Source organism: Crotalus tigris, unplaced genomic scaffold (assembly GCF_016545835.1).
Source record: "Crotalus tigris isolate CLP2741 ecotype Arizona unplaced genomic scaffold, ASM1654583v1 scf7180000017871.4482833, whole genome shotgun sequence".
NCBI lineage: Eukaryota > Metazoa > Chordata > Lepidosauria > Squamata > Viperidae > Crotalus > Crotalus tigris.
The window spans coordinates 1148967-1171728 of NW_024096690.1; the positions used below are offsets into that span (position 1 = coordinate 1148967).

The following is a 22762-nucleotide window of genomic DNA, read 5'->3' on the forward strand; positions in this document are numbered from 1 at the left end:
AGATCATTCATTTAAAGCAAGTGGAATAGTTTGGCAGATATTTTTGATATTTGATAGCCATGGTCTGAGTTATTCTTTATTGTTGACAGAAAATTAGTGCAATGACAAACAATAGTGGTGAAAAAGTCTCTTGAAATATTCTTCTTCCAATTTATCACCATTGACCAGCAACCGTGTCTTCCATTGTGTCATTGATCTTTGCACAAAGCGTGTAATGTTTATCGAGACTCCTGCACTTGATTATCCAATCAAATGACAGGGAGTCAAATGCTTTTCAGTAAATCGATCTATGCTGTATTCAAGTTGGTTTTCCTTCTCTGGCAGTTTTTCAGAATTATTTTGCCAATTAGGAGTTAATCATTTGTTGCTCTGCTGTTTGGATGGTTTCCTTCTTGCTTATGTGGAAAGAGCTTCTGTTTTCCAGCCTGATCTTCCATTTGGATGGTGGAGTTTTTGACTTTTTGTTTGGTTCTTTGCTGATTTTGCATCCCAGGTATTCAATTATAACTACAGCTCTGCTGTACATTAGTTGCTTTGTTTTTTGCAGTGAATGGTGCTTATATTTGATATTACAGTGTTGGCATCTTTTAATGCTTATGCTATTTCTTTGGGCAAAGCTTCAATGCAGGCAACCTTGTTCCATTGCTATAGTGCTATTGTAGCTGGTCAGTTCTCCAGCATGAGGATGGAGAATCCACAAATGGGTTTAATTTGTCTTCCTGCCCAATAACTAAGTCTGACAAAGTTGCCATACTTCCTGCTGGGCTAGAGTACCACCTAGTTACGACATAGTTTTATGCCCAACAGGACGCGATAGTCGTTGGCTCAAGTTTCAGACTTTTCTAGCAGGTCATATGAACTTTCCATTCGTGAACTCTTGAACCTTTTTTTCATCGTAGTGCTGCGATCAGCGCTGCGATAATCCTCCCAACAGTGCTTTTCCCTCACTCTCCAATTCATACAAACTTGAAGCCAAACAGGGATCTCAGATTAGGCACAGCTGTCCCAGGCCGTTGTCAGCGACTAACTAGTGAGCCGCGCTGATGGATATTAGCAATCTGGCTGAGGCCGGCTTCACGAAAGCCCATGGATGGCTGTCCGCAGCACAGCTGAGCAGCGGGCTCCACGGAGCGCACCGCGGCCATCCGCAGGCCAGCTGAGCATTTGGCCTGAAGCCTCCGCCACCGTCCTATTTTTTGGCTTGCTCGTTGCGGCCGCCATTTTGCGAGCCGCGCCGACAGCTGTTGCTCTATCTCTGAGGCAAATTTATTTATTTTGAGGCTCGATTCGACTGGCAGTCTTCTCTTGGCCACACGATCACCAAATTACAGGGTCCCTTGCGGGTTTTTTTTTGGCCTCCTATTCGGTGCTTAGATTTTAAGCCCTTAGGGCTCTCCCAAACACTCTCATCAGGCGGGAGCCATTTTAGGGCGTCAACATCACTCCGATCTCTAAAACTGACAACGGAGAGGCTCAATTTTCCCCTTTTTTGCATTTATGAACTTGCTCCTCCGTCACAATCCTGGCATTGGTGGTTGAGACCACATGGAGAATTAAGATCAGAGGCCTCTCTTGGCGCTTGCGATACAACCCTTGCCTCCACTGCAGGCAGTATCCTCAACAACACAGGCCTCAATCGGTTTCCTCTCTAAATTTCACAACACAAAGTGTGCTGGCCCGCCTTTGTCTAGAGCAATCGCTGGCTCTTTGCAGCGCCTGGGCACATCATCACACCCAGTGCTCTGCTCCCATATCTTGAGATTTCTCTCAGAACACCACTGAGGGATTTCCATTGTGATGGCAGACAACGCAGCACCTCAGACTGCACCCAGTGCTCCTGGCCCTCCCGCCAAAAAGAAGTGCAAGTCCTCCAAACTGGAGGCTGCAGAAAAGCTTAAGGCCAAGGCCAAGGCTATCTCGGGCAAAACACCTCTAAGACGGCTGAGAAGGAGGCCAGCAGGAGACATCTCACCTTGGAAAGGCAGTTCTCCAAGGCTCTAAAGCAAAATCCAAGTGGAATGGTCCATGCTTCCCTGGTCCCAGCTGAGGGTTCGTTCTTTAATCCACAACTCACCCCCTCCAGCTCCCTAGTCCAATGGACATAGTCCCTGGATGGTGAGGCGGACAGTGGGACACGATACCTCTCAACCAGGGATCAGGCCCTCAATGCATGGGTCCTTCACCCAGGGCCAGAGGTCACATTCACGTCTACAGCAACTGGACTTCATCCCATTGTCCCTCACGGGGTGTGGCCAGAGCAGTTTCAGGCCCTAATCTCCCAAGCATTTGCCCAGGGCATAGCCTCCTCATTCCACCAGAGGCCCAGGCCTGAATCTGCCGCACCAATGACACCAACTCACTACCAAACAGAGCCCCCAGAATATCCGTGTTCTATTGCCTCTGACCGGTCCTTTTAGGACAGAGAGTCACATTCTGAGGAGGAGGAGGAGGAGGAGGAGGAGGAGGAGGAGGAGGAGGAGGAAGAAGAAGAAGAAGAAGAAGAAGAAGAAGAAGAAGAAGAAGAAGAAGAAGAAGAAGAAGAAGAAGAAGAAGAAGAAGAAGAAGAAGAAGATAATAATAATAAAAGTTGGAAGGGACATTGGAGGTCATCAAGTCCAACCCCCTGCTCAGGCAGGAAACCCTATACCATTTCAGACAAATGGCTGCCCAGTCTCTTCTTAAAAACTCCCAGGGTTGGAGCATTTACCACTTCTGGAGGCAAGTTGTTCCACTAGTTAATTGTTCTAACTGTCAGGAAGTTTCTCCTTAGTTCTAGGTTGCTTCTCTCCTTGATTAGTTTCCATCCATTGCTTCTTGTCCTGCCTTCAGGTGCCTTGGAAAATAGCTTGACTCCCTCTTCTTTGTGGCAGCCCCTGAGATATTGGAATACTGCTATCATGTCCCCCCCCCCTCGTCCTTCTCTTCATTAAACTAGACATACCCAAGTCCATCAACCTTTCCTTATATGATTTAGTCTCCAGTCCCCTAATCATCTTTGTTGCTCTTCTCTGTACTGTTTCTAGAGTCTCAACATCTTTTTTACATCGTGGTGACCAAAACTGGATGTAGTATTCCAAGTGTGGCCTTACCAAGGCATTGTAAAGTGGAATTAATACTTCACGTTTTCTTATTCTATCCCTCTGTTAATGCAGCCCAGCACTGTGTTGGCCTTTTTGGCAGCTGCAGCACACTGCTGGCTCATATTTAAGTAATTGTCCACTAGGACTCTGAAGTCCCTCTCACAGTTACTACTATTGAGCAAGGTACCCCCTATACTATATCTGTACATTTGGGTTTTCTTGCCAAATCAAGGGACATACAATTATCAGAAGATAAGAAGTCATCTCCGGACCCTTCCCCCTTTGTAGGCCTTTCTGACCCAACATTGTTTAAATCACTACTGCTCATGGCAAATACCTCTGCCAAGATTAGCCCTGATCAGGAGCCTCAACCGGTTCCTTCCACCAACCAAGACCTTAACCCACGGTTCTCCGAGCCTACCGTTACCCTTGTCCTCCCTTCTTTCTGAATACCATTAAGAAGCAATGGGGAACTCTTGGCACCCCCCCCCCACACTAGGGGGAACAGACAAAAAGCTCTTCAATGTCGCCCCCGTCCTGTCGGAGCTCCTGGAGGTTCCGGTTGTTGATGAATCCCTAACACCGCTCTTTTCCTCCTCTACCGTGTCAGGGGACATGGCTGAAACCTTGAGAGCGGAGGACAGAAAATCTGAGTTTTCCCTACGCAGGTCCCACCAAGCCTCGGCATGGTCAGTGAAGGCGTTGACATCCATCTCTTTCTTCGCCAGAACCTCCATTATATGGCTTTCAGAGCTCCAGGCCATTATTCCCCCAGAGCAGGTACGCACTCACCAGAATCTGGGTAAGCTACTGGCGACATCGGAATACATGGCGGATGCATCACTACACGCTGCTAGGTTCTCATCCCAAGCCATAGCCTCACATGTAATAGCTCGTAGGCTCCAATGGCTCAAGCAATGGCGAGCGGACTTAAAAATCAAAGTGGCACTTAGCGACTGTCCCTTACACTGGCGGACAATTGTTCAGAGAGGCCCTCAACCCTTACCTGGTGGAGAACTGAGACAAATACAAGGTGATGTCCCACCTTACCAGACGGGCTGACAGAAGGTCTAACCTGTACTTCCGCAGGCAGCCTTTTCGTTCGGGATCAGGATTGGAGTGGGCTCAGCCTCCCCGCTCCTTTCCTCCCAGGTCTGACCACCAATCAGAACATATTATTTCTTGCCCAGCCCCACGAAATCTGGTCAAGATGAGCCTCATGAACGAGGCCATTCGCCATCTCTTGGAGATAAGAGCCATAGAACCAGTACCGATGGGACAATTAAAAGAAGGTTTCTATTCCATCCTCTTTGTGGTTCCAAAGGCCTTGGGAGGATGGAGAGCAATGCTTGATTTGAAGGAACTAAATTCCCGTCTGGTTTACAAAAAATTCAAGATGCAGATGCTCCAATCTATCCTAGCCAGCATCAGAAGGGATGATTTCCTGTTGTCCGTTGACCTTATGGAAGCATACTTGCATGTCCCCATCCTTCCCGACCATCGGAGGTTCCTCAGGTTCTGTTACACAAACTATCACAATCAGTACAGAGCCCTACCATTTGGCCTTTTATCTGCTCCAAAAGTGTTCACAAAGATCTTGGCAGCACTGAGACTAGTCCCTATTTGGATCCAATGTTACCTGGACGACATCCTCATCCAGTCCATTGCCATTCGGGCAGCTCAGGCAGATCTGACTTTGTCCATCAGGGCCCTCCAGGATCATGGGTTCTCAGTGAACTTCCAGAAGAGTCAGGTGGCTCCCTCCATTCACCTTCTCCATCTGGGCACGATCATAGATACGAGGCAGTGCATCGTCGCGGGAGCACCAGAACAGTATCCGAACCCTGGTCCTTCAGGTTCAAAGGGAGCGTGTAGTCACACTGGCCATAATTTCCCAACTCTTAGGGAAGATGGTTTCTTGTATGGCGATAGTACCATGGGCCAGACTACACTCCAGGAACCTGCAATGGTTCTTACTCCCATTTCAGAGACTGGGCATCAGCTCTTCCAGCCAGAAGGTCAGGGTCCCATTTCAAACCCTGAAATCCCTTCACTGGTGGACCTCCCCCGTGGTAGCCAGAGGCTCACTTTTCAAGGAGCCAGCCGGGCTCACTCTGACTACCGATGCCAGTCTGTTTGGCTGGAGAGCCCATCTACAAGGACAGTTGGCTGTAGTCTCAGCCGGACCTGAAGCACAACATAGATTGGTTAGAGCTCAGAGCTATACATCTCCCCTTATGCCACTTAAACAACAAGTTAGCAAGACAACACATCCTAGTCTTCACAGACAATGTGGGGGCAAAAGCCCATGTGAACCGACTGGGGTACCCGGTCCAAGTCCCTTATGATCAAGGCCCAGTTGTTGGGTTCCTGGGCAGAGGCCAACCTCTCCTCCCTCAAGGCAGAACACATTTCGGGAGAGACAAATCGTCAGGCGGACTTTTTAAGCAGGTCAACAGTAGATCACTCCGAGTGGCGCCTGCATCCCAATCTGTTCATGGAAATATCGGAGAGGTTCGGCCACCCAGTACTGGACTTGTTCGCCTCTCCAGCATATTCCCAGCTCCTGCGGTTCTTCCCCCGGTTCCCTTCTTCAGGGGCGGAGAGAGCGGACGCTCTCCGCCACTCATGGCCCAGGGAACTGTTATATGCATTTCCTCCTCTGCCTCTGATCCTGGCGGTCATCCTCAAGATACTGCAGGAACGGGCAGAGGACATACTAGTTGCTCCACACTGGTTGAGACGGCCATGGTTTGCCAACCTTGTGGGCCTTTCCATCTCTCCCCCGTGGAGAATCCCTCCAGGTTGCATTGCTCTCAGCCAGGGAGCCCTGCAGCACCCAGAACCCCAGTGGCTCCAACTAACCACCTGGCACTTGAGCGGCGACTCCTGGCCCGGGAGTCCTATTCGATGAAAGTGATCACCATGATCCAGGCATCCAGGTACCCCTCAACGAACAGGATCTACGATTCCACATGGAAGAAGTTTTGCCTCTGGTGCACTAGAAACCATTTCGATCTCACCTCCATTACCATCCCGAGAATCCTGGAATATTTGTTGGAGGGGCTCAACAAGGGCTTAGCGCCCAATACCATCCACAGGCAGGTGGCAGCTCTGTTGACGGTGCTTGCATGTGACAATGCAACTCTGTTGGCGCAGCACCCCATGGTGCGCTCCTTTATCAAGGGAGCGACTAACACCAAACCGCCTGCTGTCCATCGATATCCCTCTTGGGACCTGTCACGGGTCTTACAGGCCCTTACCTCGCCACCGTTTGAGCCCATTAAGATCTGTACACTGCAGCTTCTAACCATGAAAGTAGCCTTCCTAATAGCCATCACGTCAGCCAGACGCATCTCGGAATTGGCAGCTCTCTGTCAGAGAGGACCTATGTGTTTTTCACAATGACAGGGTGGTCCTTTGATTGGATCCGTCCTTTGTTCCCAAAGTAAATACCTTGTTCCACAGGTCGCAGGAAGTGATACTGCCAGAATTTTGCCCTCGTCTGTCTCACGGCTTGGAACTTCAGTGGCACACCCTGGATGTCCACAGGGCACTACGCCAGTACATCAAGCGTACTTAGGGCTTTTGCAAATCAGAGGCACTATTTATCTCCTTTCAACCCTCTTCCACGGGGCAGAGGGTTTCATCATCAACCATAGGCAGGTGGATCAAAGCTTGCATTGCAAAGGCTTACCAATCACAGTCCTTGTCCATTCCTAGCCGTATCATTGCTCATTCCACCCACAGCGCTGCAACATCTGCAGCTTGGGGAATGCAAACATCCATTGTAGAGATCTGTAGGGCAGCGACTTGGTCTTTGCCTTCACCATTCATGAGCCACTACAAGATAGACAAATTTGCCTCCGTGGACACCTCATTTGGCTGGAGGGTGCTCCAGCATGTAGTGCCACCAAGTGGGACACAGGCCCAGACTGATTCCCTCCCATAGGGACAGGGCAGCTTTGGTATGTCCCATTTGTGGATTTTCCATCCTCATGCTGGAGAAGGGGCATTGTTTTACCTGAACGTCTTTTCTCAGCATGATAATGGAGAATCCACACCCGCCCCTTTAGTGTCCGTCAGGTCCTGTGTCGGCTAGAGGAGCCAACACGTTGGACTATTGTCTGTTGCTTTGCCTTTGTCGTAACTGGGTGGTACTGTAGCCCAGCAGGAGGCGTGGCAACTTTGTCAGACTTAGTCTATTGGGCAGGAAGACGAACTAAACCCATTCGTGGATTCTCCATCATCATGCTGAGAAAAGGTGTTCAGGTAAGACAATGCCCCTTATTCTTTGTTTTAATTCTTCTACTTCTGTAATTAAAGGGCTTTCTGATTTCCAGATGAAAACAATTCTGTAGCTGTGCTGGCTTCCTCCACTGCCAGCAACCTCTGGTTTGCATTCTAAATTACTTCTGGCAAGACTTTAGTTTGTTTGCTGTGGGTAGATCTTTGCAATTCTTCCAGTTCTCTTTCTGTGAATGCTTTATTTCATATTATAAATCAAAATTGATCTATTAGTTTTTGCTCTGTTATTTCTGATTTTGGATGTTATTCTTTCCAGAACTGGTGCATTTCTTTCAAATAACCTCTTCTTGTTGGGGATTTGATTTACAATAACAAATTATTTTTATCATTAAAAAAAGAAAATACATTGATATAACTAGTAAATAAAATGAGCAAGTGAAGAATAGAAAGCAGGGCTGGCAATGGAGTCTGCTGTCAATCTAGCAGCATTTCCAAAGTGTAACTCCACCATTGGGTGTCCAGGCCAATTTGCAAAGCCAAGTCTGCAAACAGGTTTATTGTTCAGGTTCTTGGGATCTGTATGTAATCATTTTGCAAAGTGTAATTTAACAATGTTGGTAAATCTGAATTGGGATAAACAAAACTATTTCCATACTTATATTTTACTTTGATATGCTTTGATATTGGTTTGTTTGCTTCAAAATCATTTTATACCAAGATTTTTAAGGGTAATTTACACTTTCCTATTTGATGAGAAATATTTTTCACATACATTGCAAAGTATGGAACCCTAATTATTTTAATTTTTTAAAGAGTAGTTACATATCACATATTAAGATAACTTGGCTTGTTTTGTTTTATACGGTCTTGTTAATGATGCCCCTAAGGAAGCAAATTTGGGATAATTTTAAATTTTGTTGGTTCAGATGTGGTTAACAGGAGTTGAAAAAAGGAAATTTACCTATTTCTGAATACAACTTGAACATAAGTATTTTATAGGAGCATATTGATTTAGTTAAAAACACACAGGATTTTTATAATACTTTTAAGAAAAACTTGTGTTACAATTTACAATTTATATTATTTTCTTTAATAAATCTCAAATCTTGAGCAATTGTCTTCTAATCTCTCATCATCCCTCTTAATTTGCTGAGAAAAATATGTAATTAAGAGTTTGATTCCTGACTCTGATTCCTGAAACTGCTAATGAATATTGTTTGGCTTGACATTCATTCTATAAATGGGAGAAAACCCTTTGGGAAATTTCATAATAAATGCATCATGCTAATATCTGTGATGTCATCCTACACTGTTGCTAAGATCAATAACAATAATTCTACATCTAAATTGAAACTGGGTTTTTACTTCTTAGAAACTTGTACAGAAAATGGAAAGACAATTTTGTTTTATTAATGACACTTTTAGAACCACTTTCCCTCTGATAGCCATAGATACCGTCAGCCTCACATTTCATCCTAATTGGTATATTTTTCTTGGCTGGTTGTATGCATTTGTTTACTGATACGTGATATCATAGAACATTTGTGGTTGTGTAGTTCACACAGAGAGAGAGCTCATTCAGTCTGGCTCCATGCCCATCAATTATTTGTCAAAGACATAATCTTATAGCATGACTTTGGTCTCATTGCCAACCTGCTGCCAAGGCCCAAAATTGGTTTTAGATATGCTAGTGTGGAACTGGATTCTTCTGGTTATATTAATACCACACATCAATGTGGACTACCTGGAAAGTATGAATAAAAACAGCTTGGGATGATGCTGCAGTCAGATCTGTTAGGGCAAGGGTCTGTGGACTGGTCCGTGGACTGATACCAGACCGCAGCATGCCAGCAATCAGTCCGCACAGACAAGCAAAGCCCCATCCATGGGATGCAGGCAGCATACAAAACCACGTACTCTTTAATCCGCGGAAAAACTTTTCTCCATGGAACCAATCCCTGGTGCCCAAAAAGTTGGGGACCTCTGTGTTAGGAAACTATCCCTTTCCACTTAGCCACTGGGATTTACCTCTGTTCTGCAGCAGCTCTTTTTTTGTGGTGTGTTTCTCTGTGTGTGGGGTGTATTTTATGGTAGATGGAATCATGAATTGTTGTTTCAGGGGGATTTCTATACATTTTGAGGTTGAAGGGTAAGCAGAGACCATTTCTTCTGTGTTTACCATTGTTCTGGTTGGGACAGATAGAATCCTGGATTCCACAATTTTCTATTGATGTATTTGGAAAGGTAAGCTGATATATTCCTCAGTTACTTACACATAATTTTTTTTTTTTCAGACATAAGAACTTAATCAATACTTAAGTTTCTATCAAAGCAGCCATAATCCAGATGACTCCAAGTAGTCCTTGAGTTATCAACAGTTCATTTTGTGACTGTTCGAAGTTACCACAGGACTGAAAAAAATGACTTAGGACTGCTTTTCACATGACCATTGCAGCATCCTCATGATCATGTGATCAGAATACAAAAGCTTGGGAACTGACTCACATTTATGACGGTTGCAGTGTTCCAGGTTCATGTGGTCACCTTTTGCAAACTTCTGACAAGCAAAGTCAATGGGGAAGCCAGAATTACTTAACAGCCATGCTACTAATTTACCAACTGCAGTGATTCACTTAACAACTGTAGCAAGAAAAGGACAAAACTCACTTAACAAATGTCTCAATTAGTAACAAAAATGTTGGGCTCAATTTTGGTCGTAAGTCAAGGAGTACCTGTATTTGATGGCATCTAAGAGATACAGAATGTTTAATCCTTCTCTGTCTATTAGTCAATATACAGACCATTTAACATGTCAACAGTACCGTATATGCTGGCGTATAAGACGACTTCCGTGAGCACTGAAATCGGCGCCAAAGATGGGGGTCATCTTATACACCGAGTCGTCTTATACGCCGGAAATACTGGTAGTTTCTGGCGTATAAGACGACGTTCTAGGAATGTGGCCCGGCTATAAAGACAGGGGTCGTCTTATACACCGGGTCGCCTAATACACCAGCATATACAGTAGTTGAAAATGGGAAAAATATGAATGTATTGTAGAGCATATCACAGCTTCTCATAGATAAACCAAACCACCAAGAACAGTTACTTTAGTAGTGGTCACTGTTGTTACTTTAGTAGTGGTCATTGCAGTTAAGAGAGACAGACACTTGGCTGCTAATCACTGGCTGATAGGCCAACAGGAAAAACAAATGGGAAAATATATTCTACATGGTAATTGCTGCCAACTTTTCTCTTGATTGGTGATATTTAAATCTTTACATAGGCATACGGTACAACTGCATGGAAAACAACATAGCATAGTCATATTCCAAGTGACCTTTATTATAAAAGAACCAAGATTTTAAGGGATACAGCAAGTCTGGCTCTACGTCTAGGGCAGTGGTTCTCAACGTTTGTGTGATGGCGACCCCCGTCACACAAACGTGCCGCGCATGCACAGCGCCGCCCCCATGCGCACCGCGCATGTGCGGTGCCGCCCCCTGAGGGGGAAAAATGGCGGATCGCCTTGTTTGGCGACCCCCAAGAAATGGTCGATCGACCCCAAATGGGGTCGCGACCCATAGGTTGAGAACCGCTGGTCTAGGGTATTAAATTTTAAGGGGCGCCAAAATTGAAAAGACCTCCAAAATATGCAGTATGAGTGTAACATCTGATAATCTTTTCCCATAGTTTTAGAATGTTTTTTTCTACACTTTTAAAAAGCTTCCAAAAGTTGGTTGAGTAGTAGTGAATGGTATACTAACCAGAAGTTGCAAGTCATGTAAAAGAAATCATTGCTACAGCTATTGCTGATAATATTACGGAAGAAAGACAAAGGTCTTATAGGAAAATTCTAAGTGAGGGAGTTGTACTATCATCTTATCAAAGTGATACTTTAAAATGCTATAATGATGCACTCTGTGTGTCAATTTGTCCACTCTAAAGTTAAATATAACCTCATAAGATTATTGACAACAATAAGTGCTGATGTAATTAAAATTACTGTGTACAGTAATTAAAAATGCTGTGATTCACAATAAATAAGAAAAAATGTCTGAGACAAAATATTGTTGAGGGTTAAAAATTGTAGGAGTAAAGCTCAAAAGCTTGAAGAAAAAAAATTAAAGAGGGTACCTTATTGTATAGTAGACCTCAGAATATAACTTTGCCCAAGGAACTAAAGTATTAAAAGCCAGCAATGAAAAGGAGTCCTCCTGGTTCTGGGATAGGAGAAAAGCATAACAAAAGTATATTTATGGACTGGTATGTACCTTGTGACTGCCAATGACTGAGAACTGATGAAATCACAAGGATTTAGTAGCTTATCAAACACCATATTGGAAGTACCGGTATTAGAACATGCATTGCAAATTGTGCAAAGACATTAAACGTTTTCATCTATGATGTTCAGAGTTTTAAATGGCATTTCATTCAGTGATTAGAACTGAGATCTAATATCCATCCAAATATGTGAATGGCAGTTGCTTGATTTTTCTTTATCATAGGCTAATCTGACTCTCAACAACTCGGCTCACAACTATCAAAAAATTGCAGTAAGATCAAAACAAAAAAATAAAGATAAAAGATGGCAAAAGAGATGAAGCTAAGTGGTTTTGTTCTTCCTTGCTGAAGGTCTGGGTGAAGAACTAGGTTCTCATAGCTCAACAAGAACTGGGCAGGGGAGATTTGGATATTTGGGGAACCTTGTTCTAGAGCAGAAGTGGTGAAATATGGCCCTTTTATGATTTGTAGACTTCAGCTCCCAGAATTCCTGAGCCAACCATATGCTGGCTCAGGAATTCTGGGAGTTGAAGTTCATAAATCATAAAAGGACCATAGTTTCTCATCCCTGCTCTAGAGGATAGATGCTGTACAAGGAAGGAATACTTCAGAGGTCCCAAGATATGACCTTGTTAAATCAAAGGAACCTGAGAGGGGAGGTTAATTTACCTAAGGATTTGAGAAATTATAAGTCTCTAAAATTTTGCTGAGTTACAACTGTCATCATCCCTGAAGCTAATGGGAGTTATTATTCAGCAAGATTTGGAGATTCTCAGAATCCATTTCAGATTTTATTTTGCTACCACAAAATGCCAATCTACTTCTCTGGAGAAGTGAATAGAGCAAAAAACTGAGAAAAGTCTCTGCATGTCCAACTATTAAATAACAACCTATTAGTGATCATAATGTATGGTGCTGCTGCTTCTTAAAAAAATCAATTTTATTTTTTTATTTAGGAGACAAAAGTTATTCCATTGTCAACCGCCCCCCCCCCCCAAATCCTGATGCATGAAAGTAAATTTGGGGATAATTAGTGAAAGCACTTTTAGGACCTTTAGAAACACACACACACAATTATACACAATTTTGAAGTCTTTTTTTTTTTTTACTATAAAAATTACAAAAAATCCTAAAAGCTGTCTACCTCTGGCCTGGCCTGTGAGGTCACCTTCCATTTCTTCTTTCTCTGCCTTGACCATGCTTTTTCTCTTGGAGCATGGGTGTCAAACTCGCCTCGTTACGTGATGTGTTGTGATGTATCGTGACTATTTTTGCATTGCCGGAGCAGGGATGGGCGTGGCCTTTGCATGATGCAACCGGCCAGAGGCCAGCAGTTCGATCCCCTGTCTTGGAGGAACTTGATCTCTTTTCGGGGCTTGGTCATATCTCTGATTAGCAGCTGATCAAATATAAAGATTATAATAATGTGGGAGAACAACTGAAATTCTTCAGAAACCAGCAAATTCAAAAATGGACAATTTCTCAGCACTGAGTTTATTGTCCTGGATTAACAATTAAACTTACTGCTCCGGAACATGAAGGTGGATATTTTATTTCAACAGATTGGACAATTGCAATTATATCTCTATAACAGCTTACTGATATTTTATAAACCACACATTTGCATCCCTATCTGCTTTTTGCTCCTGATCCAAGGTGGATGTTAATAAGATAATGTGATATCTCTAAAATGTTCCTAGTTTTCAGCATTAAACACATTTTTTTTCAGAACTGTGGTAATATTCTTTGTATTACACCCTTCTATTGGGCTTTAAACTAATTCAGTGTTGGTTTTAGGGTGCTTTCATTTTTTACATGACATAAAGCAAAAAAAAAAATCTAACCTTTTAGGGCTAGATGAGGCTTTAACAAATAATGTGACATAATATAAAATGTGAATAATAATAAATTGGGATAATGCATTTGGTATTGGCATTTGTGCTGTTTATCTTATTTGACATAAGGTAGACTTTGTTACTCTCATAAGCATCGTGAATGTATTGAGAATTAGCAGAAAATATCTGTCTTGAATGATGAAACATGCTGTTTCCATTACATAGTATATAATCAACTGTTTGATTAAATAGAAAAAAAATACTTTAAAGACTCCTTCTGTAAGTCTAGAAACCTTTATAATTCATGCACATCAAACAAAAAATAGTTCTGTAATATAATACATAAAGAAAAGAGTCACTTCATATATTTTTTAGGCTTCTAGCAGTGCATGATCAATTATGGTTTCCTGATTTCACATTTGTCATTTTTATATGCTTTTGTTTGTGGAAAGTTTTGACAAGGTGCTCTTTTTAGCTTGATTTGTTAGCAGCTTTCTCCCTTATTGTTAGTTTCACTAGGAGCTATGGTGCAATATAATTATTTAGCAAGTCTATAACACGCCTATTTGGTCATCTATTATTAGGGTCATTTAGGCCGAAGCCTACATAAAAATTGCATTCCTACACAAGTGTCTAATTTATAAGTAGCAATAAATATGCCAGGCAGTGTGCCAGACACAATTCCAAGGCTTGCAGCCTCTTAATAGCCGGAGAGCAAATCAGTGTCGCAAAAATTCTTTGCATTTTTAATAATAAAACAGGGGAGGAGGGATGCTTGCCAGAACATTTTGGAGTTGCCACGAAATAACTGTATAGGTTTATCAAGCCAGCTTGGAATTTTTTAACTGCTGAATGTACTTATTGAAAAAAAAATTGTACCATTCTTTATATTAAGGATTTTAAATGTATCTTGCAATTTAATTGAAAAACATCTAAGCACAATTAAATACATCAACTAAGTAATGGAAATGGACCACTTTTCTAAGTGCCTTTCATAATTTCAGTTGGTGCTATGGAAACCAGCCCTCCAATACAACCCTGTAGAATAAATGAAGATAAAGTATAGGTTATTTGGCATTTTTAAATTCTGTGATATATAAAAAATGTCTTAAATCCATTTGCATTCTAGATAAGAAGCTATGCCACTGCATAAGTATTTATAAGATACTCTTCAAGATTCTTTGGCTTGTAGTTGCTCTGATGTTGATATCTGATGACAGCTAATTGAAAATCTGAAGATTTCTAATACATGGATTCAAGATTTGTGGTAAGGGATGCATTTGGTACTAGCAAGAGATAAAAGTCTGCATTGCATTTGTTCTTAGTTGGGGTTGGAGGATCTGTGACCCTCTGTCAAGTCCCCAGCATGCTTCACTTGCTATTGAATTGCTGGATGACCCTGACCACATTCCTTTGTACCTACAGGAAAACATACAGAAAAAGGTCAAGAGTAGTTCAATACTATCTTGGAATATAAGGCATGAAAAAATGGTCTATATGGTTGGTAGCGTTTTAGTTGAATCTTGCTATAAATTCCTTAAGATCAGTTCAAGTGTGTCATATATTACCAAGGGAAATTGTAAATTCCCATTGACTAGATGCATTCAAACTTGTACATTGGATTTCTCCACCGAGGAAGAGATAGGAATGATGATTCTGTGAACATGTACCCTTATTTCTGTTCTGGGTTATTGAGTTTCCTAGAGATGGAAAAAAAAACAGAAAGAAGAAGTCTTACCTATTGAACTGTTTGTTAATTAGATGTATTAACAATAACATTTAAATCAAGTCTTTAGTCAAATATAGTTAGAGATAATAACCATAGATATAGGTAAACTATTTAAACCTTTAATTTAATAAAATGTTATTAATTTAATAAAACTTAATTACACTCTTATTTAGGAATGATAAAAATAAATTATTAGCTATTATATTTTTATGTTTTATTTATTTTATTGTAAATTTTAGTTTAATTGTTGTAAGCCACAGAGAGTCATTGAGAATTGGCTAGCATACAAGTTTAATATACTATTTTTATATTAATATTTATATTTAAAGCCTTACATGAATATATATGAGTCTTAACAAGGGAATGAATATATGGATATATAATTATTACAGTTATACATCTCAAATATTATAGTAGGACCCAAATGGAAAAAAATTCAGCTGATGAGCAAGATTCATACTTCCTAATTTCTTTTCTAAGTTTGAGTGCAATAAAATTATTTTAAGTAAATTAACTTTAATTAGCAGAAGCTGAAGCTATTTTGTAGTAAACACCAAATAGTTCAAAACTGTTTTCCATATTGTGCCAAGACGGATCTTTCAGTCAATATTAATTGATTCCCTTGGAACTGTTTCAAGTAAACTGTTTGTGAAACTTAAAAAATAAGCCAGATGGGAACCTTATTAGGGAAACAGTTATTCCATCCTGGAGTAAATCAATAGGATCTTAGGTAATTACAAGAATATTTATAGCTGGTTCTTCTCTATCTTAATCTTAAAAGCACAACTTGTGCTTTTAATTTCTATTTCTCCCTTTATTTTAGCAAAATATTTATTCTGTTATGGATATGCTTTTTATTTGTTAAACTAAAATATTTTGATCAAGAGTATAAACCTTTTTTTTCATGCATAATAGATAATATTTACATCTGATTGGACACAACTTAATGTTTTACCTAATTTTGGCAATGGTTTTTCATTCTACTCCTTTTCTGAATAAAATTTATACAAGCCCTCATATTATCATAAAATAAATGATTAGTTCATTGAGTTAAGTGGGCTTAGTACCAGTGTTGCTGTTGCATTTAGGTACCTCCCTGCAAAGTGTTCATTTATGAATAGCATGCTACTCATAAAACTCATCAACCTCTAAAACAGAATATTTTTTTGATTCTGGAATCCCAATGATACACAGTAGGCTCCTGTTTCAATAATGTTTAAGCAGCATAAATATGAAAAAGTAAGAATAGCATTAATATGTCATCAATAAAGGTCATGACTGGTATGGCTTCAACTGTTAATGGCTATAAACAACTTTTTCTCCTTCAATTTATGTAATTCATTACATATTTTTTGTTCTGAATTTTGTAATAAATACTTTCATTTTGGAGTTTTGTTAGGCTCATCTTAAAGGATCTTTTACCGAGCTCTATATTTACAGTAATATTCCTACTACTGTAGAAAGAAAAGAATCCACGTTAAGAAAGCCAATACATATTTTGGTGAATAAAAGCTACTTGTAGTTGTTCCTCAAAACCTGATTAACCTTTTGAGGTAAACCCAAGGTTACAAAATGATGGTACTGCTCTGTCTCTTTCTACGGCTATCTGAGGCATCAAAATTCAGCAGGCAAGCTCTAGTCTAAAAGCTCTAGTTTACTTTGAACATGCAAGGTCAAATGTAGCAAGCAATCAAAGGAGAGCCCTTGGATGAGATTTCTGGAGAGCTGCTGGCAAAGATGTTCTATTAAAGAAACAAGGCCTTAGCTAGCACCAAGTACATTATTCTGTTAGCAATTTTTTCCCTTACTATGACAGTGAAATAATGTAGTAAATCAAGTAAACTGAACGCAGCAAGCATAATGATGTGTAATGAACAAGCTACATAAAGCCCTTCTCTGATTTTACAAGATCAGATTGATGAGATGCCATAGGTCCATTCTCTGACCCAAAGGATAATGGAAAAACAGTGTCTATAGTGTAAATGGCTGTTAATATAAATCTGTCCTAGATATCATTCTTGAATTCTTGCACACAGTATTTTTATCCCACTTTCACCATAGTCTTTCACAAACCAGTTTGAAGGGGGAGTGTTCTGCCAACTTCAGAATACTATAATAATAAATAGCCAATCAGTTCTCCCTCCAGTCAATCAAGGAGTCAGTTTCTTTTTTTAAAGTACTCAAACCACATTGTTTGCTTGAGTTGCCAGAGTTTTTCTTACCTACATGGCTGTAAGAATAACACAGTGATACTTTTTCAGCCAAGCATTTTATATAGGATTGCAAGATGTAAAAAAACAAGGTGAGGCAAGAATTTAATTAAGTATGGAACATCAAGCCTGACAGCATTTTAAAGGAGTTGAGAAACTGACTAGATAATTAAGCTTGCTGAGCTGCTTGTGGGAAGTCAAATCTGCAGAAATCTTAAGATAGGGATCCTAACTAAGATGGTAAAAATAAAATTCCTTCTCTTTTTGTACCAGAATTAAATTGTAGGCAATGGTAAGAAACTTCCACCAGATAGATCGCTAAACATACCAAAGTAATTCAATATTCCTCCATTTGCTGGATTACAGCTTAGAATAATAAAATTGTGGCCCACAAAGACAAGTACTCCTCACTTCTAATTTAAAGGGAATTGATAGCTGTGAATGACATTGGCACTTGGATGAATGCCAGAACATTATAGACTAAAGTAACACCTGGTAATTGGTAGAATTACAAGTAGAACAGTATACAGGGTAATTAGCTTCATATACATTTATGGATCAATGGTGAGACAAAGATGCTTACTTTTCTATTAGAAAAGTTATATACAGAAAGGGTCTTGTAGCAATAAAGGAAATTTACAAGATAATATGCTTATGTACTGATCTGATCTCTTTGGAAATCCCTGTCTCCAAATATTTTTTGAACACAGTATAAACCTATTAATAATAGTAACAATGGGATATTGATCAAAAACTATAAAATGTACAAATATATACAATTAATAAATGCAAAGTATGTAGTCTGTTCTAATGGAGAACACTTGTGAAGGGCTTGAATACTTGGATATACTATAAATAAAGTAAATTTTAATCATTTTTGAATTGAATTTAAAAGCAATAACTATAAATGAAAGTAATGGAATTATTTTTCTTTGAACTCTTTTGTTTGGAAGCAAAGCACTTTGACATTAAAAAGTGATAGAATTTATTATTGCTAAAATACTAATAGATATAAGTGTATGTTATACATTAATCCATAGTTCAGTATTTGTGGGACAGGGGCTTAAGAGACCACTTCGAATAGCTCTTTCAGATTTCTTTTAAGATGTTATGGCAACTGTGTGACTGATTGCAATCATTGTTTCTTTAAAAAAAGGTAAACTTCAGGGTGAGAATACATTATTCTGCCTAGATCTAACCCTCCCCCTCTTTTTTTTCATATTCAGAGAAACTTTTTGTATTGGGTTTTCTTTCATGCACCTGGGTGGGGTTAAGTTCCAGTTGAAGACTCTGAGATCTGTAGGGTTTCAAGTTGTATGTTAATGGAATTATATAATTTGTTAGCCTTTGAAAAGGGCATTTAGAGGGCATGTGAATAATTTGAGTTAGAGTATTTTTAAATGATGCAAAATGAATAAAGTAATTTTGTTTTTGATTCAGGCAACCATTTACTGAACTGAAAGAACAATTTAAGATAGAAAATAAAATTGAACAGACTTTTAAATAATCTATGTGAACTTCTGCATTAAATTACAGCAGAGTGAAAATGGCTGTGTCATCATTATTTTAATTTTCAGCTAATTAAAGGGTTATTCACTAACTTCTGCTCCTTAATTTCTTTTTGTGCTGGGATCAGTAATTGTGAATCTAAAAAGAATTATTGTGTGATTTTAATAAATAGGTCGACTTCTGTGCAGTGTTAAGTCTCACTCTGCTGGTTCTTGGTGTCATAACCAAAGCCATTTAATTCATTGTGATAAAATATACCAAACACAATTGCAGCATAAAATTATGGTTTAAAATGTTATTTAGATGTCTGTTCTATTCATATTGCATTTCCTGTATATTATACATATTCTGCTGTTACATTCAGTTTATACCTGTTCTAAAGATTATTTTAGGTAGATATGGAGAAATGGGTCAGTTTCTGTTTCATTTGGTTTACTGTTTTTTCAACATTTTAATTTTTTAATACATACATACATACATACATATACATATATATACATATATACACACACACGTATACATATATACATAAATATATACGTTTTCTGAGGTTTTCGCGGGTGTTTGTATGTAGGTCTTTGATTATTCGGGTTTTCTCCTGCGTAAAATTGGAAGTGTCTTGGCGACGTTTCGACAAAGTCTCATTCGTCATCTTCAGGCTGGTGTTTTCGGCTTCATGCTTCTAGGAGCAATGTGTGATTGTAGCTGTTTCTTCTTTTTAACTGCCAGTGGGGGTATGAACTGATTGGGTGGGAGCTTGGCTGTGGTCTGATTGAGTGGAAGTGTGTTCTGATTGGTTAGGGTCTTGGCTGTGCTCTGATTGGCTGGGGGAATGTTCTGTTTGGGGAGTGGCTTTGTTGTGCTCAGGTTAGTCTGAGTTGCAGGGGATTTTAAGATGGTGAGCTGTGTTGCTGTTGTTTGGCTTTGCGTTCGTGGTTGTGCCTCATCTTCATGGTGGGTGTCAGTTTGCTTCATGTATGGATTGGAGGGGTTTAAAGTGGCTAATGATGCAGCTGTGGTCTGGCTTCTGGTTTGTAGTCCTGCCTCATCATCGGTGTGGGTTTGGGTTTGCTTTTTACGTGGATGTGTGGTGGTGACACCCTGTGTGGTTTTCGTGAGTGTGGGTCTGGTGTCATTCTTTGTGTTAGGTACTCATTTGTCAATAAGGGCGGGTTTCCAAATGGCTGGTAGGCGGGAGGTATCTCGTTTATTCATGCTATGTTTTTCTATCTCGATGGCTTCTTTGATTATTCTGTTATTAAAGTGTTCAGTTTGATGATAGTTCTGGTCTTTTTAAAGTCAATTTCATGTCCTGTGGTTTTAAGGTGTTGGACCAGGGAAGAAGTTGGTTCCTCTTTTTTGACTGAGTTCTTATGTTCTTCAATGTGTGCACTTATTCTTCTGTTGGTTTGTCCGATGTATGTGGTGGGACAAGTGGTGCATAGGATTTCATATACTCCTTGATTTTCTAACTCAATTTTATCTTTGGGGTTTCTTAGGATGGTGGATATTTTTCTGTTTGTGCAGAATGCTGTCTTGATGTTGTGTTTGTTGAGGATCTTGCTGATTCTGTCTGTGGTGCCTTTTATGTATGGGAGGAGGGCTTTGCCGTTTTCTTGTTCTCTGTCTTGGATTTTAGTGGGGGTTGTTTGGGTGGGGGCTTTGTTGTGCTTGGGTTAGTCTGAGTTGCAGGGGGATTTGAGATAGTGAGCTGCAATGCTGTTGTTTGGTTTTGTGTTCGTGGCTGTGCCTCATCTTCATGGTGGGTGTCAATTTGCTTCATGGACGGATTGGAGGGATTTAAAGTAGAGGTTTAAAGAGAACACTCCCCCATCCAATCAGAGCACAGCCAAGACCCTAACCAATCAGAACACACCTCCACCAAATCAGAACACAGCCAAGCTCCCATCCAATCAGTTCATACCCCCACTAGCAGTTAAAAGGAAGAAACAGCTACGATCACACATTGCTCCTAGAAGCAGGAAGCCGAAAACACCAGCCTGAAGATGACGAATGGGACTTCGTCAAACGTCGCCAAGACACTTCCAATTTGACTCGGGAGAAAACCCGAATAACCAAAGACCTACATATGTGTGAGTGTGTGTGTGTGTGTGTGTGTGTGTGTATATATATATAAACAAATAAAAGAAAAACTGAACACCAGGATATAATAAACCAGCCTGTTTAATATTAACAAGCCTGTGGTTAAAAAGAGTCACTAAGCTTTCATCTGGCCAAAAAATTGCCGGCGTCATCAGAGTTAGAATAGCATGAGATTGGGAAGGCAGCTCATATAGCCTCCACAGAGGCAGGAGGCTATATGAGCTGCCTTCCCAATCTCCTGCTATTCTAACTCTGATGACGCTGGCAGTTTTTGGGCCAGACGAAAGCTTAGTGACTCTTCTTAACCACAGGCTTGTTTATATTAAAACAGGCTGGTTTATTATATCCTGGTGTTCGTTTTTTCTTTTATTTGTTAGCATAATGCCCAAGATTCGCATCAAAAGTTCATTTACACAAAAAACCCAACTGACACAGAATTATTCTCAAGTGTTTTTAATTAGAATATCAGTTCATCCAGTTTGTACTTTGGCTACATTTTTAAAATACAAAAATGTGTATGTGTTTCTCTGTATATACTCACAATATATGCAGTTTTGCAAACAGTTTGTAAACAGTTGGAAAACAATGTTTTCTTTTTAACTAATACAAGAATTTTTACCTGCTTATCTCCCTAGTACACACTTTATTGCATATATTAGTGTAAAACTGATCTTTAAAAAGTATGCATATTTTTAGATACATATTTTATTTCACACAGTTTTTTGCATATGTATACTTGTGGTTCTTACTCCAAAACCAAAGATCATTATTGAAACCTTCACATGTGCAAATCCTAGATTTCTGATAGTACTTAGTATTTAATAACAGCAGTGAATATGCTATCATTTTAGTGTATAATAATCATATTTCTCATGGCTGTAGCTTTTTATTTTGAAACAAAGAAAGAATGATTGTTTGTGCAAGGTATAAAAGTTGGCTTGCTTAAAATTATAAATATTTTATATTATTTTATAAATTAAAATAATAAATGTTCAGTGGCTAAAACATAGACTTGGTAACATTGAAAACATTGGCACAAAAATTGGCAAAGAACTTCAAATGTTGTAGAAGAATTTGCAAAGGAATGCAGTAGAAATGGTCCTACTGCTTACTTCTTTATTTTACCAATTAAACTATTTCCAGTGAGTGCTAATTATATAGTAAGTCAATCTTTGAGTGTTTAACATTTACCCCAGTTAGTATTAAATCCCCCCCTCTCTCTTTCTCTCTCTCTCTTCCTCCCTCCCTCCGTCCCTCTCTTCCTCTTCCCCCCTCTCCCTCTCCCTCTCCCCCCCTCTCTCCCTCTCCCCCCCTCTCTGTCTGTGTCTCATAAACTCTTAAAAGTGTCCTGTACACTCTTTCCATACACTCAGGCTTTCCAGTTACATGGTTATAAATCTTCCAGAAGGAGACGATATACAATTGATTACAAAAAGTAGGACTAACTGGCTTGTGTCCATTACATTTATCAGCAAGACTGAAAAATGTGTGGCAAGTGGAACCTTCTGCTCACCCTATTATTGATGGGTTGCAAAGCAACTCTCCTTATTCGCCTTTTGCTTCAGGGGACTTTCTCTCCATCCATACTGTTCTGCTTGGAGAATACCTCATCAATCACCAATCTGCTTTAGGAACTTTTGCATCAATCACTGATCTACTATAAAGTACTCATCAGCGCCAGAGCTTAGTGATGGGCAGTTCCTAATTACCGGTACTTCCTACCTCCATGTGGTTTTGAATTGGGTGGCTGTAATTTACACTTCC

The 22762-nt window shown here is 40.0% G+C and overlaps 1 protein-coding gene across 4 annotated transcripts in view; it reads left to right on the top strand.

Moving 5' to 3' along the window:
* RARB (retinoic acid receptor beta) overlaps positions 1-22762 on the top strand; it is a 458555-nt gene that overhangs the window by 117019 nt on the left and 318774 nt on the right. Inside the window, exon 1 of one of the 4 annotated variants that reach the window (XM_039343682.1) lies at positions 14579-14714. The exons of the other annotated variants lie outside the window; for them this stretch is intronic. The gene's annotated coding sequence lies outside the window, so the exon portion shown is untranslated. Of the gene's footprint in view, positions 1-14578; positions 14715-22762 lie in introns of those variants that run through there. 4 annotated transcript variants of the gene reach the window in all.